The sequence below is a fragment of the Mauremys reevesii genome, linkage group 10 (genome assembly GCF_016161935.1).
Source record: "Mauremys reevesii isolate NIE-2019 linkage group 10, ASM1616193v1, whole genome shotgun sequence".
Classification (NCBI taxonomy): Eukaryota; Metazoa; Chordata; order Testudines; family Geoemydidae; genus Mauremys; species Mauremys reevesii.
The window spans coordinates 15,285,595-15,304,601 of record NC_052632.1 but is presented as its reverse complement, the minus strand read 5'-3'; positions in this window follow the sequence as shown (position 1 = coordinate 15,304,601).

Below are 19,007 nucleotides of genomic sequence, written 5' to 3'. Positions count from 1 at the left end.
TAATTGTAATCTCAGAGACCAGCAGCACTCCATTTAGCTGTGCAAACAAACAAAACCCCTGGCCATCCAAAGAACAATGACACGCTACAGAACTGCATCCTTTTGCACACCTGTTTTCATACTCCTTCCCAGTCTTTCCCAGTGAGTGCAGCTGCTTGCTTGTAAGTGAACTTTTGCTGATTTCTCAAATCAGTGAATACAGCAAAAATTAATGGGCAGTGAATATTTACACATCTAGAGCATCAGGAATCAGACTGTGCATTTGCATGGTAAAACTACATATTGTGGGTCTGATTCACCCATCACTCACAGTGGTGGGAATTACACGTCACTCCACTGATGTCAATGGGCCTCATTCTCCACTGTCCAGTAAAAGATATTATTTCACCCACCTTGTCTCTCTAATCTCCTGGGACTGACATGGCTACGACAGGACTGCACTGCATTGCACTAGTGTAGTTATTTCCACCAAGTGCAGATTGGATGTGTGCTACATTTTCTTGCCTCCCTATCAGAGTGACTGGCTATTAAGAATAGGACCAATTTTTGCAGTCCCTTGAGCAGTGGTTCCCAAACTTCTTACTAAGGCGACCCACCAGCTGCATCTTTTTTTTTTTGTGACCCACCCTGCACCTGTGTCCCCTGTGGGATGAGTGTGAGGCAGGCTCGTTCTCCAACTTCCCCATGTGAGGCCTCCCCTCTGCACTGGGCCAGGAGAAGTGTACATTTACCTTAGCCAGGGCCTATTTATGGGTTAATCTGGCCCGGGATGTGGTGACACATCTAGAGCCTTCCTGTGACCCACTAGTGATTTGGGACCCACCATTTGGGAACCAGTGCTCTAGAGAACCGTGATGATAATGGTGCAAAAAGACATTGTGCTTAGAGCATGGCTCTGGGAATCAGCAGCTCTGGGTTCTATAGCCAACACTGACACCACTGTGTGATCTGGGAGAAAACACTTAGCCTCTGTAAACAGTGTCCTTATCTGTAAAATGAGGATAATTATTGTGACGTTCTGTACCTTGAGGGAGCACCACATAACTCCCCACATTCCTCATCTATATATAATTGTGATATTACCTTTAAAGCATGCCTTGTAAGGTATCAGGGGAAAGGTTATGATCTGCTGAACGTCATTTCTCTATCCAAAAATATATATCATTAATGTATGTGAAGTTATGAGAATTGTGTTGTATGGTTGTCGCTAAAACATGCTGTAAATTGGGGAATCAGCCAGATATTAGCTCCCCAAAGGAAAGTAGCCAACATCCGGGTGTGGAGTGAAACAACCCATCAACAACCATTGTCCAGCAAGGCAGCTACAATTCAATGAGGCCACACTAGGGGGATTGCTCAACTTTGCCTGGAGACTCAGCAGTGCCCCCCAGACATGCCTGGACTTGTGTTCTACAAGCACATGGAGTGGCTTGAGGGTATAAAACTGAACACAGGGGGGCCAGGTTTGGCCCATCTCTATCCCCCATCTACCCTGCAAGCAACTAAGACACTAAGAAGGAGACAAGACTCCAACAGAGGAGATTGGCCCTAAGGACTGCAATCGCCAGTGGGGTGAGAAACTGCTTAATCTAGTTGTTGCCCAGTCTAACAGGGTTGAGAGTTTAGACCACGTGGTTGTTTTATTTCTTTTGGTAACTAACTCTGACTTTTTGCCTATCACTTAAAATCTTTTATATTAAATACACTCGTTTAACTGTTTATCTTTACCAGTGAGTTTGTATGAAGTGTGGGGCAAATCTGCTCAGGGTGCAAAGTCTGGTGTAGCTCCACTTCCCATTGATGAAGTGGTGAACCAATTAATAAATTTGCAGTGCTCGTCTTGAGCAATGCAAGATAATATATTCCTGGGGTACAGTGCTGGGAACTGGGGGGATTTGGCTCTGGTGCCTTTCTCTGTGTGATTCATGCGTGGCTGTGAGAGCATTCGTGCAATCTAGCTGGGTGTGGGGTCTCCACATGTGGTTGTGCTGAGTGATAACAGCACCTGAAGGGGATGCGGCTGGTCACTAGCAAGGCATTGTGAGAGAAAGCCCAGGCTGGAGAGAGTTCAGGGGGCACAGTGGTCCCATGATCCCAGGCTGACCCCAGGAGGATCCCGTCACAATTATTATTATTTATTTGCACTGCAGTAGCATTTAGGAGTCATGGACCAGGACTCCTTTGCGCTAGATGCTGTGCAAACACGGAACAAAAGGACTGTTCCTGTCCCAAAGAGCTCACAGTCAAACTGGATGTCACATCTACGGTAATACTTACACACGTTCATAAAGCACTTATGAGACCCTTGGATGAAAAACTTTGTACAGAAGTGAAAAGCATTATGTCTTTGTCATGGGACCCAGACAATCACATCTGTTTTTATTGGAAGGGATGTGAGTTGAGTAAAATTCTAGTAGTTAAAGGATGAGCCTTTTTTTATGGCAATGTTTTAAAACATGTTCCATCTTTACTGCCTTTTAGTTTGAAACTTGAATACTGAGCTTCCTCTCTCCCAACACACGCACACACAGTATTTTAAAAGGGATGTCCAGAGAGAGAGAGATTCTACAGATGTTTTTGGACAATCTGGTGTAAAATTACTAATTTAGTATATTCTGATTTAATCTTTGTTTTCATCTTTCTGCTTTCCAAATAATAAGAAAGCTATGGGCTCTGATCTGAAGCCCGCTGAAGTCCATGGGGTCTTTCCATTGCCTCCAGCCTTTGAATCAGGCACATAGTACATATGATATCTACAAAGATGATTATGCACAATGAAACGAACAGTGTTAGGGGAAAATAAAAGCTAGAATAAGTTTTTACAGTCAGGGAAAAGGGTATTAATTAGATATTAGTTATCACCATCCATTAAAATCATTATAAAGGGAATTTCTGCATCCTTGGCCCCATTTTATGAAGCCATCTTTTATGTGTATAAACAACCATTTGCTTGTAAATTGCAGTCAGGTGACTTTAGCCCTATTACACTTCCTACAGGACATGCCTCCAGGTAATTAGAATGTGAACAATTCACTGGTTTTAAGGGTCTCTCAGTTACCGCGTTCACACGGGAGAGTGTTTGGAAGCACTGAGTGAGAGACATGAAAATATGCCTTTATTCCCAGTTCAAGGGCTAGATGGTCAGATTTGTCCTAGTCCAGGAGCAGTGTGTACAGAAAAGCTCTAATGCAGTGTTTCCCAAACTTGGGACGCCACTTGTGTAGGGAAAGCCTCTGGTGGACCGGGCCGGTTTGTTTACCTGCCGCGTCCGCAGGTCTGGCCAATTGCAGCTCCCACTGGCTGCTGTTCGCTGCTCCAGGCCAATGGGAGCTGCTGGAAGCGGCGGCCAGTACGTCCCTCAGCCTGTGCCGCTTCCCGCAGCTCCCATTGGCCTGGAGCAGTGAACCACGGCCAGTGGCAGCCATGATCACCCAGACCTGCAGATGCAGCAGGTAAACAAACCGGCCCGGCCCGCCAGGGGCTTTCCCTACACAAGCAGCGTCCCAAGTTTAGGAAACACTGCTCTAATGATTGGAAGATCCCCGATTCCACAGCAATATCAATGAATTCAGTAAAACATACCTAGTGTTCAAGCATTCACCTCTGTACCCCAGGTTGGCATGTGCTGGAAATTAAGGCCCACATTTTCCAGAAATGTAGAAGTCTAAGAGTTCGTGGCTAGATTTACCATAGGTGTGCAAACCCCGACTCCCACCCCGATGTGCTTGCACTACCCTGACTAACATGCATTGGAGGAAAAGGGGTTGCACACCTAAGTGAGGCATGAGCAAAACTGAACACACATTTAGCCATGCAGCCTGGAAGAATTGGCCCTACACTTGGTTGTGCAAGGAGACCGGAGGTAGTTTGAATGAGAATCTCTTCACCCATTGCGATATTTGGGACAGGCGTCCTGTCAGTAGAAAATTATCAAGGAACAGATTAATAAAGGATGTAGCCACGCCAATCCCTTTGGCTCATGGGGAAAGCCTGAGAACTGAATGAACCTCAGTAGAACCAAATTTTATGCATTTCCATGCTGCGGGAAATAGAAGGGGGTGAACGTTGAAGAACCAGTGTCTTTTGCAAACATTTCACGTATTGAAACAATTGTTTAACAAGTTAGAAAAACAAGAGTTCATCCATCTGAAGATGTTTATAAATGTGTGTGGGGGAGGAGGGGGTTAGTAAATGGTTATATATTTAAACGCTCTCGCTTTCTTGGCTACCACTTGTAGAATTCACAAACCCAACTATGAGATCGCTGAAAAGAGGAAAGGTAGCGCCTGAAATTGTTTTAAAACCTTTAGACTAAAGTGCCAAGATGCAGCAGCATGTACATGATCCACATGGCACCAGAGGCAACATCACAACGGTAGATGTCAAAGCTAGTCCCTGGGGCAGCAGAAGGCTCAAATGAAAAAAGGCCTTTCAGTTATACAGCAGTATGCATTTTGGTTTGTAATTTGTACTCGCTTTAATCACTTCTACTCTCAGCCTTAGCCTGACAGGACTCTTGTCAATTTATCATGTTGCATAGATTGTGATTTTTTTTGTGCAAGACACTGAGAACATGCTGGTAAGATTAATCACAGCATCTTAGCATGACCTACAGTTCCCATTAAGAGCATTGCTTTGACTCCTGTGAGAGTTTATTTTTGTTACAGATTGTTCAGTACCCTGCATTACTTGCCTGTTGAGAATTGTAGCTGTGTTATCAAACAGCCAACAATAAAATCTTTGCCTGAATTTGCAGAGATTTAGAGAGTGCAAGGCTTTAATGGGAGGGATATAAAGAACCTTATTTGCAATATCTTTCCCAGGATAGGGTAGAGGGAGATGTTTCCGGTTATGTCTTGTATCCAATAATCTTGCATCCAGTTGTGTATGGTGGTCGCAGACACAGGCAATTCTAAATTTGTCAAGTGGTATTTTGTATCATCACTATCTGAAACTGAAGTTCTGGCCCTAGGATGTCACCTGGCAGGTTCCCTGAGCTGCAGCTTTTCGACATGGTTCTTTTTCCTTCCAAATTACATGCTTTGCAACTGACAATATTTTTCTCTCAACCACTCCAGCATCTGTCAGTTTGCTCTCCCCAAAGAGAATGAAACGGAGACAGAGGTTGTACTCTGAATACAGGCTAACGCTTGAGGAAACGCTGAACACCTTCCCTTTGTCTCTAGCCTGTAGTACTCAAAAAGACACATTTAATCCTGGCCTTCAAGAAGTACATAGGGCTCAGCACCTGCAAAAATTGGTTTAAAATGCTTTAAAAAAATGGTTTGCACTTATAAATGCAATATGATCATTATGAAAGTTCCTGCGGGGGGTGGGGGGGGAGGGAGGAGTAATGTTCTCAAGGCCAGCATGGTCCTCCCAGATACACGGGGAAAGGGACGTTCAAGAGAGGACAAGGATAAATAGTGCACCGTTGTGGCTGTGTCGGAGACCTGGAGGAGGAGGAGTTAGTGGGAAAGGTGGGAGTGACACAGCTGCAATGCCAAGTTCTGTAGCATTTAACGTGTCATCCCTAAACACCACTTTCAATAACTTTTTGTGTGTCTGAAGGTTCATAATGAGTCTTACTTTCCTCCCTTAACTCTCTAACTCCTGCTTCCCACTTCTGTGCTTTCCCTAGGCCCATATCCAGTGGCGGGTTCAATGGGAGTTTTGCGTTTTAAAGCTAGTTCTGTTTTCATCATCTTCTCTTTCCTTTCTCCACTTTGTTTTGTATCTCTGCCTTGGTCTACTTTCCCTTTGCCTCTTTCCTGCAATCACTTTGTACACTTCCTTTTTTTTCTCTCTCATTTCTGGAATCCCTCCTTCCTCCGATCTTCCTCAGCATCTCCCTAGGCTCAGATAAGCAGCTACTGACACCTCTTTTATAGCTATTCTCCTTTAGCGGCTTGCAACAACTTAACTAGAACACACACTTGATGGATGAGATGTCCACCTTGAGGTTGGGATCCATACACCTTTATTTCATGAGTTTTAAATGACAGCACGTTGCTTTACAGCTGATTCCCATTCTTAACAGACAAACAGACGCAGGCTTCCAAGGGGTAATTGTATTTTCTTTGAACATTCTGATAGTGTAATAAGGGCATTGATATAATTAAATGTTGCTACTTATTCAAGTGTAACAGCCATTATGTTAATATTAATTAATTAATATTAATAGTCATATTTTTTCATAAATGTCCTTTCAATTTGTACATGATGCTTTTCATGGGACAAAAATCTCTACCAGATTTTGGCCCCGATGCTGGGCTGTAGTTGATGCACATACAGGCATGGTCAGGAGAGGAAGGTGCAAAGGTTTTCATGGGAAAGACATTAAGGACCTGATCCTGCTCACAGGGGGCCTGGTTTTCCCCTGCATTGTAGCATGTGTAGTCGTTTCCGCGTATGCAAAGTGTGTGTAAAACATGAACAGATCAGAGCTTCCCCTACTCACCTCAGTGGTGGCATTTTGCAATCGTAGTGCCCATACTTGGCACAGGTGAAAGTGACTGCAAAATGAGGCCCATTAACTTCAGTGAGAGCCATAATGGGCCCACAGTGAAGACAGTTGAGGATGGGCTATTCCAGCGAGAATCTGCCTTATTCAGCATCTTTGCAGCCCCCCACAAAACCCCTCACTAGCTTTTTGCCTTAAGTGCTCTGGTTCCATCTCATTATTGATCACTTTTTTCAGCCTATGGAATCTTGTTTTTTCACTGAAGTCTTGTCTAGACAATTTTGCAAAACTTTCCCACTGTTTCTAACACCATCAGTTAGCTAAGGCTTAATACTGCCAGCTTCAGTTCTATTGTCAGATACTCTCTGTATGAATCTGTGGTACTGTGACACTTTGGGGGTTCAACCCAGACCAGTAAGGGGTTGCATCACTGCCTCCCTTGGAACTCTGGGCGTCTTTGTGCTTTGTAGCCCGAGTTCAGAGCCCTGACACCAGTAGCATGCTCATAGCTCAATAGCCCCACCTTGGTTACGCCTTGCAAGGTGAGCCTACCAATCCCCCAGGCCCGAACTTCCCCCAAATTGGCTGTCCTTTAGTGCCCAGTTTTCTCCTGGAACATACAGAAATTACTAAGTTTGCTGCTTCTTTGAAGAGACAGTAAACAGCAGCTCATTAGTTTAACTGGAGTTTGACAAACACTCGTTTCAGTCAAAGCACTGGACTGGTTTATAGTAAAAGTAAAAACTTTATTAAACAAAAGATCAGAGGTCTAAGGGGTACCAAGTATAAGGAATAAAGGTAGAAAGGGTTACAAAGAAACAAAAGAAAAAATACACTTCTATGACCCAAACTTAATTTCAACAAGTTACAATCTTTGCCTAAACAGGCCTCTCACTTATCCTCAGTTCCCAGAGACTTCAGCCCCTTGGCCGAAGGAGCCAGTGCTATGTGATTTCCAGAGCTCTGACCCCTTCAGTCCCTCAAATGATGCCTGTCAAAATGGCTTTTTCCCTCTGCTTATAGCTTCCCAGAGTTCATTGACCCTGCTTCAAGAGGCAAGAAGGCTTCCTGGAGGTGCAGTCTCCATCCCCCGTCGAGATTGTTAAGTGGCCATCTTTCTCCACTTGCTCTGCGGATGGCTTTGTTTACCTTGCATGTAAATGTGTCTTCATCTGCAGGTCAGACCAAGCAATTTCAGGTTCCCTTGTCTAGGGCAGACGGCTTATGCATCCTTTGCCGAACATATTTTAAGAACGTAATTCTAGCACACATCCATAACTCTTTGTCCACGCCCCATACATACATCCCACAGCAATATTAATGATCAAGGTGTTACTAGTTTTCCAGTGATATATCACATGCCACCTTTTGAGTATATAGTGTGACAACAGTGTGTTAGGTGTAGTGATTCTGTCAGGCCTGACAAGAGTTGCTGACACAGAGCAGTGAACCACCACTGGACCCCTGTGTCACAGGTACCACACAGTAAGTTAGGCCCCAATCCTGCAAAGACTTACAGAAGTGCCTAGTAGTCCCACTGACTCCAAAGAGGTGAGTCACAGATAAGCCCTTGTGTAAGTCTTTGCAGAGCCTTTATTTATTTATTTCAATTTCTTGCAATCTCTAGGCACATTTACACAAGTTAAAAAAGACCAACCAACCAATTGCAGAGCTGTCCCAGGAGCCCTCCGAGGACCCGATGAAATTAGCAGTAAAACCTTCTGCCACCTCTTGAGAATTCTCTTTTACTATGTTGTACAAGAGAACAGGTTTTGCATTACCGTGACATTACTGTACTCAGCTACTGTATCTGCACAAACATCATCCTAACTAGGAACCATCCAGGAAAGAGTCTCAAATGCGATCGTTCTTAAAACAGTGTTGTTGTAGCCGTGTCAGTGCCAGGATATTAGAGAGACAAGGTGCATGAGGTAACATCTTTTTTTGGAGCAACTTCCATTGGTGAGAGAGATACAAGCTTTTGAGCTACACAGAGCTCTTCTTCAAGTCTGGGAAACTTACTCAGAGGGTCACAGCTCAATAGAAGGTGGAACAGACTGTTTAGCGTAAGTAGTTAATACATATTTCAAGGGACCATTCAAGGTGAACTGGCCTGTTAACACCCCTCCAGTCATAGGGAGGAAAGGAAGTGGGCGGGGAAGAAGCTGGGGGTGGGGAAGTTGTTAGTGGGTTACAGATTGTTGTAATAAGCCATAAATCCAGTGTCTCTGTTCAGTCCATGATTTTTAGTGTCTCACAAAGTCAGGAACTTAAGCTCCCAGACTCGTCCCAGGTTTTCTTTGAGGATGAGGGCCCAAAAGTTTGTCTCTCTCACCAATGGAAGTTGTTCCAGTAGAAGATATTACCTCACCCACCTTGTCTCTCTGTTATTCTTAAATATTATTTGTGTTGTGGTAGCACTTAGGAGCCCCAGACATGGGCCAGGACCCCAGTGTGCTAGGTGCTGTACAAATGCAGAACAAAGAAACAATCCCGGCCCTAAAGAGATCACAATCTAAGTAAAAAGATGTTTTGACATTTGCCAGCTTGCCATAATGGCTCCTCTGAATGTCTCTGTGCACACTCGTAGGACATTCAGGAAGCTGGGAACTAAACCATGGCTCTGTGCTAGAAGTCCAGTGGGTTAACACTTTATTGAACAAGAGAAGAGGATTGTCTGACTATACCAGAGGTCCTTCACTCTCCAAACAATGCTTCACTCCAGCATCAATACTTGGGCAGCTCCCCTGGTTTTCTTCTCTATTCCTCCATTTCCTAGTAATGGCAGGAGCCTTGCTTATCTCTGAAGGCGAGTACTCAAACTTGCTGCAAGGATTATATGGTTAAGCAGCTCTTAGCAATATGTCACCTGCAGCTTGCTATTTTTATCAGGCACTTCATATTTGCACTTCCTCCGAAGCCTCTGGAGGGTATCAATATTGTTAAGTAGGCTTTAGTGACCAGCATGCATAAGACCATCCCCTGGAAAGATGCATCTTAGAGTAGAGTTGGCAATAGCAAGCAGTGCATGAGTGATAATGGGCACAAGTTCTTGTTCAGCTAAAGGCTTGTTGGCATAGCATTGCTTGAAAAATCAATCTATTGAATGATATCCGCCCCGCCAGATGTGCTGATTGAAGAATATGCCAAATTCTTGAAAGTACGGTACTTCGTGCCAGTTCTAGGCAGGAGTAAATTTTTTTCCAATATATTTCTAAACAAAGCAGGATATAACTCTAGAGTGAGGTGAATAGCAAAAAACATTTTTGAGAACATCAGTGTAAATTGAATGAGTTTCTTTCTGCCGTGTTGACTCTCCTTTGTATTTACTTCTCACGGACAGCTGATTGATTGGCACAAATGTCTGCAGAAAGCAAACCACACGATGCTGCTGGAGTGAGTGTTTGTAGGAATAGAAATTAAAATTCACACATGCAAGGATTTGAACCAAAAGTGGTTGCAGGCTGATCCAATCAGGGCAGAGAATCATTGTAATGTGACTTGTCTGACATCACAGCTCAAATTCTGAATATTAGGGATCAGTCCATTTATAAATGAGCCCCACATTGGGCATAATTTTTGCACCCACAGATAACTGTGAATACGAAAGATTGGATTTAGTCACCTCATTGCCAGGTGCAATCAGGTTACATCAGCATCATATCACAGTTAACAGGTGGGCACACAAAGACTGGTGCAGTTAATTACAGGTGAAAAATTGAACCTACCAAATTAGGGGCTGTCTTTCCAACTCAGCCCTTGTGAGGGAATGAGAGTCTAGCTGAATCCTGAAAAGCCGCCCAGACAGAACATTTATCTGTTTAGACATCGCTTTATGTGTTTAGACATTGGTTCCTCTTAGACTGATGCGTGAAATCAGTGGCTAGAGCGACAGGTAACCACTTGGAAGATTTATTTGACCACAGCTAAACAACAAGCTGTATAAAATCTTGAGTCAGTGCCACAGACATATTTGTTTCTTGTTAGCCCCTTGGAGGGTATTACTTCCATACTGGGGACTGGAGAGAGAAAATATTTCTAAGTTGTGTAAAGTAGAAGTTGATTTCAGGTGATTTTTTGTTGCAATCTGTCTCCGGGTGGCTTTCTGACTCATCACCAAATCCTGCACATCAAGATTGTCTAAAAGAAAATAAAAATAACCCTCCACTGAAAGTTAAAATATGAAGGAAGCAACTACTTCCAGGAAAATCCTCCATGCCACAGATAAAATGTTCATCATCCCCACCACCTTCATCCCTCCCATAATTGTCTGCCCTATGGGTATGATCCAATGTCTGTTGAAATCTATGGAAGTCTTTCCATTAACGTCAGTGGACTTAAGATCGGGCCTTATGGTCATCAACCATTTAAGGAGGACTGGATTACAGCCCCTTCAGAGCCTGTTAACCCCTAAGGAATCTGAGGCTCATTCTGTGAGCTACAGCAAAGTGGGGGAGAGCCACTTGATGCCCCCAAACCCATGTTGCTGCATTACAACCATTTAAAGGAGCTAAATAGTTTTAAAAGGCCCTGTGGTCTCCTAGAACCTTACAAACATCTTGATCTTTTCCTGCTCTGTTTTAAGTATGTATTGGGAACTTTTAATAGAATTATCTTAAGATGTCCATCAATATTAATAGATTTTAAGGCCAGAAGGGACCTTTAGATCATCTATCTGATCCCATGTATAACTCGGGCCATAGAATTTCATCCAGTTACCCCACTGTTGAGACCAGTAAGGTGTGTGTGACTAAAGCATATATTCCAGAAAGGCATCCAGGTTTGATTTGAAGACATAAAGACTTGGTGGATCCACCATGTTCCTTAGTAGTTTGTCCTACTGGTTAAGCAACCTCATGGTTAAAAATGAAATATATTTACCACAGAATGCCCCAAATATTCAAACTGCTATATCCACTTCATTGATGGGCTCTATGATAGGATGTTTACCCCATACCAGCAAGGAAGGGTTTAAAAGCAGCCTAGGGAGGCTGCTCAGGGGCAGCCAATTGTAGAGAGGATGCATGGAGCAGCCAATCAGGGCCCAGTGGGCTCATATAAAAGGGAGCTGCAGGGCTAGATATAGTCAGTTACAGCAAGGAGCCCAAGGACTGGGTTCCTAGTGGGCTGCAGGAAGGTTGCACCTTGGACAGGGCAGTTGCTAACAGGGACCAGGGGAGCTAGAGAAAGCATGAGGCTGGTGAAGGATGTGCTGGGGCTGTTGGGAAGTGGCCCAGGGACCTTTAAACAGCACTGGTGGAGAAGTTAAGGAGAGGCAGCAGGAGATGCTAGTTACAGGGTCCCTGGACTGGGACCCAGAGTAGTATGTAGGCCTGGGTCTCCCCCACTTGCCACTGTGAAAATGGATGGACTGGAAGATAGTTCCCCCACAAACCCCAGAAGGGGGAAAAACATGGACAGTGACATGGTCAGAGGGCTGTGTCATGAAGAAGAAGCTGCAGTACTTGGCCTGAGGTGGGTCTGCAGACGGTGACAAGGATGAGTGAGGCACCACCAGGAGGGGGCATGCTGGCTGAGCAAGCTAATCCCCATGACAGCCAGCAAGAGGTGAGTGAACCCCATGACAGGCTCCAACAGCTAATGGACTCTACTACTCAGTGTTCTCTCAGAATTATGTCTGCAAAATTAGAGCATCACATTACAGCACTGAAAAGTTTGGGACTATTCTGCAATTGCTGGTGTGAGGGCCAGCCTCTTTTCTGCCTGGTTTCAGCCCTGCCTTTAAGAAGATGAGGAAATGCCTTTGCAAATGAACAGGGAGCAGATGAATATGATAGTCCCCAGGTGAGCAAATGGGCAGAGGTATATAGGGGCAGGTATTTATTTCCCAGGCCCCAGAAAAAGCAAATACTTTCCTGGAGGAGGAAGTTCTGACTGAGAGAATGAATTCCAAGCACTGCAAGGATTTTGCAGATGACTGAAATTTGCCTGTAGTTTTACTTGATTTTTCCAAGGGTTGCTTTCTTGCTTATTTTGGAGTCTGTGGGCTCCCTTCCCCTCTCGGTCATTGGCAGGAAGGCTCATCTTGCTGCTGAAGCACAAGGAGTTAGGAGAGCTGGATTCTAGTCCCACCTTGGTCACAAGCCTCCTATGTGAGCGCTCAGACACAGGCCTCTGTGCCTCAGTTTCCCCCATTGCTAAAGATGTGAACAATGATACTTCCAATATAATAGTGTTCAGTCTCACTTCAATTCATTGACAGTGTTTGTGAATAAAACTAATTGGTCATATCCCCTGAGATCTGCAGCTGAAAGGCACGATAGAAGGGCCAAGTGTCAGTATCACTTATTGATCATCTTTCTGTATATTGCAGGCTGGACAAGATCACCACTGACACCCCAGGCTGGACAATGATACTCTTCCTTGAAACAGATCCTTCCCCCGCCCCCCCAAGAACTATCTTTAAAACCTGTTTAAATATAAACTGGTTCACATTCCTCCAGATACCTTCAGCCATGTGCTTTGGAGGTTACACTGTTTCTAGAGATATTGGGCCAGACTTTCAGTTAGGGTCTGCCCCCCTACTCAGGTAGTGCACAGGAGTCCAGTTCTGGCCATAACTGGCTAGCTGATCATTCCCCTAGTTGGGGGATGGGGTGACTAGTTGGGAGATGGGATGACTACTGCTGTAAAACCTGCAAAGTAGTGTCTACCTGTGCTAATTACCCTCCCCCAGCATAGCGGGAAGGAAGAGGCAGGGTAGACATCTGCTTTACCACACTGCTGTTCAGCTGGCATGGGACCATGTGTTGTTGTCATCGGTCAGAGCAGCCCCTTGGCTGCTCTACGTCAGATTGGGACCAATGCAAACTGGCCCTCAGAATCGGGGAGCCATAACCAGTTTCCTGACACCCTCCCTACCATTTACTTGCAGAGTGCTGCAAGAGACAGCCTGTTCCCATCTCTATATAATTGGGCCTCTCATATATGATTGCGAACAGGGATGCTCCTGACAATCTTCATCATTTAAGATCACTCTCTTATCTGCCTCGATTTTATTTTTATAACCTTTCCTGTATCACCCCTGCATCTAAACCTGGGGGAATCAGCCTCATGTATCATCGCCCAGATGCCCTAGAATAGATATCAGGCTTTCCCTGATTAAAAGCCACATTCCAGATGGCTCCATCATATATCTTTCAAGGGAAAAAAGATAGTCAGAAGGTAATATGGCACATGGCTGTTATGCCAAGCCCTGATCCAGGTCTTCAGAAGAATGTCGCCTCTGCAGGACCTTCTGCATAGGGAGCCACCGAGAGGTGATTTAGGGTAGTGTAAAGGACTTGGGGGCATGACCCATATGCTGTAGACTCTCTGGGGTATGGACTATCTTTTTGTTCTGTTTGTACAGCACCTAGTACAATGGGGTCATGGTTCATGGCTGGGTTCCTAGGCACTATCAGTATGCAAATAATGTGTTTTAACAGCGACCTCTGGACCTGCCTGTGGCCAATTTTCCTCCTCCTCCTTGTGGATTGCTCTTGCATCGCAAAAGTAAAGTGTGGGGAGGGAAGGGGAAGGCAAGGACTAAATCCTCAGCTTATGTAATCGGCATAGTTCCATTGACTTCAAATAAGCTGCTGAGGATCTGCCACAAGGTTTTTTGAAGGGATTTGTACCTTCATGCTTCAGGACATAAGACAATATCTAAATAATGGAAATCAGGAAGAACCTACACACTGGGCAAGTTATTGCATAACTGCTTTCTTCAGAGCATCTTGTACCTTCCTCTGTAGCAGCTGGTGCTGGCCACTGTCCATGACAGGATGCTAGACTAGATTGCCCAAAAATCTGATGCAGGATGGGAAATCCTAAATCCCATGTCACAGAGTTTGGAAGGAGTTAGCAATTTTAAAAGGATTTTCATAGATTCATAGAGTGAGATCCTGGCTCCACTGAAATCAATGGCATAACTCCCACTGACTTCACTAGGGTCGGGATTTCGCTCAAAGACTTTAAGGCCAGAAGGGACAATCATCATGATCATCTGGTCTGACTTCCTCCTGCATAACACAGGCTATAGAATTTCATCCTAAATTTTTTTTTCTTTTCTGCTGTGTTATACTCCTGACCTAGCTGCTGCTTGATGCATTAAACAATGTGTGTCCTGAAACCATATACTTCATATCAATAATGTTTTTTGTTTACTTAATGTAGATCACCAGGGTAGTATGTAATAAACAGATTATTGTACAATATGTCATATAATAAGTAGCCTAACTTTTGGAAAGGCTCTAAGCTTTCCTTTCCCTTTCCTCCACCACCTACCCCTGTTATCAATGGACCTTTCTTCCATCTGCTGAATTTAATTATACTGGCAAGGTTTGCTCCCCAGGTGGGTTATTTCAAGTTTTTACAGCTCTTCCTTTAATATCTGGAGAATTGTATGCCCTTTGAAGATAAAACACATTGAAGTGTATAGCTCTTCCATAATTGCTTTATCAATAGGGACCTTGTATAACCATCTTTTGGATGACAGCTTTGACATAAAATGTTCTGGCACATTTGGCTGGAAAGAAATGATACTTAATGAGCTCACTGTCATCAAGTTCTGTACAAACAAAGAACGATAAAATCCCACTGCTTTCTGTTGGATCTGACGCGCCTGTATATGACTAAATTTAGGCCCCGTCCTGCAATGATCTCCATATGGGCACTGATGTCCATATGGGCACGTGCAAGGGGCTACTTGCATGTAGCTGATTGCAGGATCAGGGCCATATTAGCTACATGGAGCAAACTATTGCTCCTGACAGGTGATACTGCATGGTCACCACTTTAAATTGATATTGTTCCACTGGGGCTGGCTGTGTGGGAAAGAGCCATAGCCCCACCCTCTTCCACCGGTGCTGGCTAGGAGAGTCAGAGCTATAGTCCCACCTCCTTCCTTCCTTTTGGGCCTGCCTGAGCAGGAAGAGAACATTCCTTATGCTGCCATGAGCACAAGGGCTGCTACTCACTCTGCCTAACCTCCGTACAGGCTGCACTAGAGAGGAATGCTCCCTACTTGCCCTCCCTTACTAAGGGCCAGGCACAGTCTGCCCCTAAATTTGCAGTTGTGTATTAGAGAGAGATTCTTTTTTAATGTTTTGACTGAACATAGAGCTTGTGAAAGAAGTCAGAGAGACCACCTTGGAGACCTAAATTCTCTATCAACAGCACAGGCATCAGCAGTGCAGACTTCCCCACACCATTGAACAATTGGCCTGTGGAACTCATTGCCACAATATATAGCCAAGGCCATGAGTTTGATAGTGAAAGTCAATGGGTGTTATGCACCTAACTCACATAGGCACTTTTGTCAATCCTACTAGGTGCCTATCTGCATCTTTAGGTGCCAAATACCTTTGGAAATCTGGCCCCCAAACCCTTCAAATGCTTCATGGCTTAAGCCAACCTCTAACTTTGGGGGAATTAAAGTGGAACTTTCCACCTATAATTGTTTCTTGTACTTTCCTCTGAAACATCCACTACTGGCCAAGGCTGCTGACAGGATACTAGTCTAGACCGGGGGTGGGCACACTACGGCCTGCAGGCCGGATCCAGGCCCTCAGGGCTTTGGATCCAGCCCATGGCGCCGCTGGCACCACATCCCTGTGGCCCCCGGGTGGGAGGGCAGAGGGCTCCATGTGTTGCACTTGCCTCCAGGCACTGTCCTCCGCAGCTCCCATTGGCCGGGAATGGGGAACTGCGGCCAGTGGGAGCTTCGGGGGAGATACCTGAAGGTGCAGCAAGGGCATTGCACACAAAGCCCCCCTCCCAGGGGCCGCAGCCCTTCCGGGAGTGGCATGGGGCCGGGGACAGGGCAGGCATGCAGGGAGCCTGCCCTGGCCCCAGTGCATGCCACTGCCACCCCGGAGCCACTTGAGGTAAGCGGTGCTGGGCCGGAGCCTGAGCCCCTCCTGTACCCCCCCCCAACTCCCTGCCCTAAGCCCCCTGCCTGCACCTTGCACACCTCCCACACCCCAACCTCCTGCCCTGAGCTCCCTGCTGCACCCTGCACCCCAGCCCCCTGCCCTGAGGCCCCTCATACACCCTACACCCCTCCTCTACCCCAGTCCATTGCCCTGAGCCCCTTCCTGCACACTGCACCCCCTCCCACACCCCGCACTCCCTCCTGCACCCCAACCTCCTGCCCCGGCCCTGCATACAATTTCTCCACCCAGATGTGGCCCTCGGCCCAAAAAGTTTGCCCATCCGGGTCTATATGGTTCATTCTGGCACTTCCTGTCTTCCAGTGACCCACCAGCAGGCCTCAGATTCTGGATACCACCTCTAAGAATAAGAAGGTAATTGATTCCCACAGACAGAGAGAAACTGTCAGGTAAAGACAGACAGACTCATGCTGTAAGATTGTAAATCTTATACTTTTGCCTAAATCAATATAACTACAAGATGCCACCCTGTGTGTGAGGCTCTTAGCCAGGCCTTAGACTGGATATGTGCTTATACCACTCACTCTGATTTTCTCTCCTCTAACCTGACTAAACCAGGTTGTGTTGCAGATAATAGTTTAATTATTACCTCCAACTCCAAGGTATATTCTCTGAGCTGTTCTCGGAGGAAAGGAACCTCTGAGATCTAATGAGAGAAGTGGAAGGAGCGCAGAAGCAGGGAGTGCATAAAAAGTAGCTTAGGCTGGAGCAGTGCTTTAAAGGCATGAGGCAGAAAGGCACCAGTTCCCAAAGGTGCCATAAATTTGCTGGCTACAGTTTGCTGGTGTCCTGGGAAAAGTTTAAGAGGTCACAAGGAGTAGCATGAACATGGGGACCTCTTTGCTCTAGGCATATGCCACTGTGTGCTGATTGTGATAGAGGCTTTTGCAAGGAGGATCTCTAGCCACAAGGACCTGGGCTGAGATGCAACCATTCATTTTCCATGAAACCACCTACCAGATGTCATTCAGTCTAGGCTTTTCTGAACAGGGGCATATTGGACTGAGTACTAGGGTTACCAGATGGCAACTGAGTAAAAAATGGAACGGGGGTGGGAGGTAATAGGCGCCTATATAAGAAAAAGTCCCAAAAAACAAGACTGTCCCTTTAAAAATGGGACATCTGGTCACCTTACTCAGTACCTAAGAGGTAAAAGGCACTGACACCCACCCAGCCAGTCCATCTGGATATTATTTGTTTTGGCTCCAGTGGCCAGCAGCACGATGTGGATTCAAAATGATCAAATACACACTTAACAGTAATGTCCCACGAGAGCTATAGTGTTTTTTCTGTCAAATTTGAATTGAAATAGAAGATAAACCAACTGCAAAGAGTAATTTTTCCCTTCACCGTTCTCTAAATGAAATAAACCAGGAAGTAGAACCACTTAGCATAACAACAGCATGAATGTTTTGAAGATGCCTTAATCTCCTTTAATTATATTTCCCATCTAAATACATTTCTTCCATTGCTTGAGAAGCTGACATCTATTGATTTACATCCACTTTGACAAGAAGAGGTGTTAAAGGCACAGCAGAAAGCCCATCAGGTGACTGTCAGCTAATATGGCCACACAGTAAGGAAGCAAACAATTAAAAGGGGACACTAGCTGCTCAACTTAACATTATCTAGGAAGTGTGATGTCCTCTGTGGATCTGACTTAATGTTTGGGTCCAGGCTCAGTATGAACAAACCACACCTAGGCTCCCCCTGCTATTTGGGCAGTGCATTCCAATGGAGCTAACATTAAGGTTTTCAGAAAATTGAACTTAAAGCCTGCAAACATGTTTTCTATTTAGTGGAATGTACAATGTCTTATTTATCATGAGTCAATTGATGACTAACTCACCCAGCAAATTCATAAAAGCCTTAGTTTTGTATTTGTTGTTCACATTCAGAGGCATTATACATCAAAAAGTCAACACTTCCCAGCTAATTCAATTATAATGCAGTCATCTATCATACTAGTTCAGTTGTTGCCTCTCAGTTTTTGAAGAATGATGCAAGTTGGTATGTACACATTGGATACTCCACTTTAATTACAAACCCTCTCCGTGATACAAAACTACTCGGTGCTGGCTCACTGCAAACCCTGCTGCAGGCATGTTGTATCAACCAGGCAAGGTACTAACACATTTCAACAGGACTTTATTTTTAAAGTGGAAACCTCTTTACCAAGCTGCTGCTGCACCCTCTGTAACTCTCACTCTGCCTCCTCAACTCCTCCCCGCTCCTTCCTGTTTCCTGTCCTTTCAGACTCCCAACAGCCAGTGCTCCCAATTCTAATAATTACAAGCAACATCTAAACACCACAAGGCGTTCTCCTCACCATGTTTTTGTATAATACCCTCCATGATTGGTTTTCAAGGTGACAGCATGTGCAGCCATTGAGACTCCGACTTATACTATATTTTGAAGCTATACTACATCTATGCAGTTTGGAAAACAACAAGCACTGCAGCTGTTGTATTTGCCTGCAGTGTTATAAAAGGCCTGATGACTCGAACTTATTTATTTAGCCTTGTTAAACTAACTCTGATCATGGTAAGATACAGTCCAGCCTCGTGTTTAATGGGTGTAATTCCTCC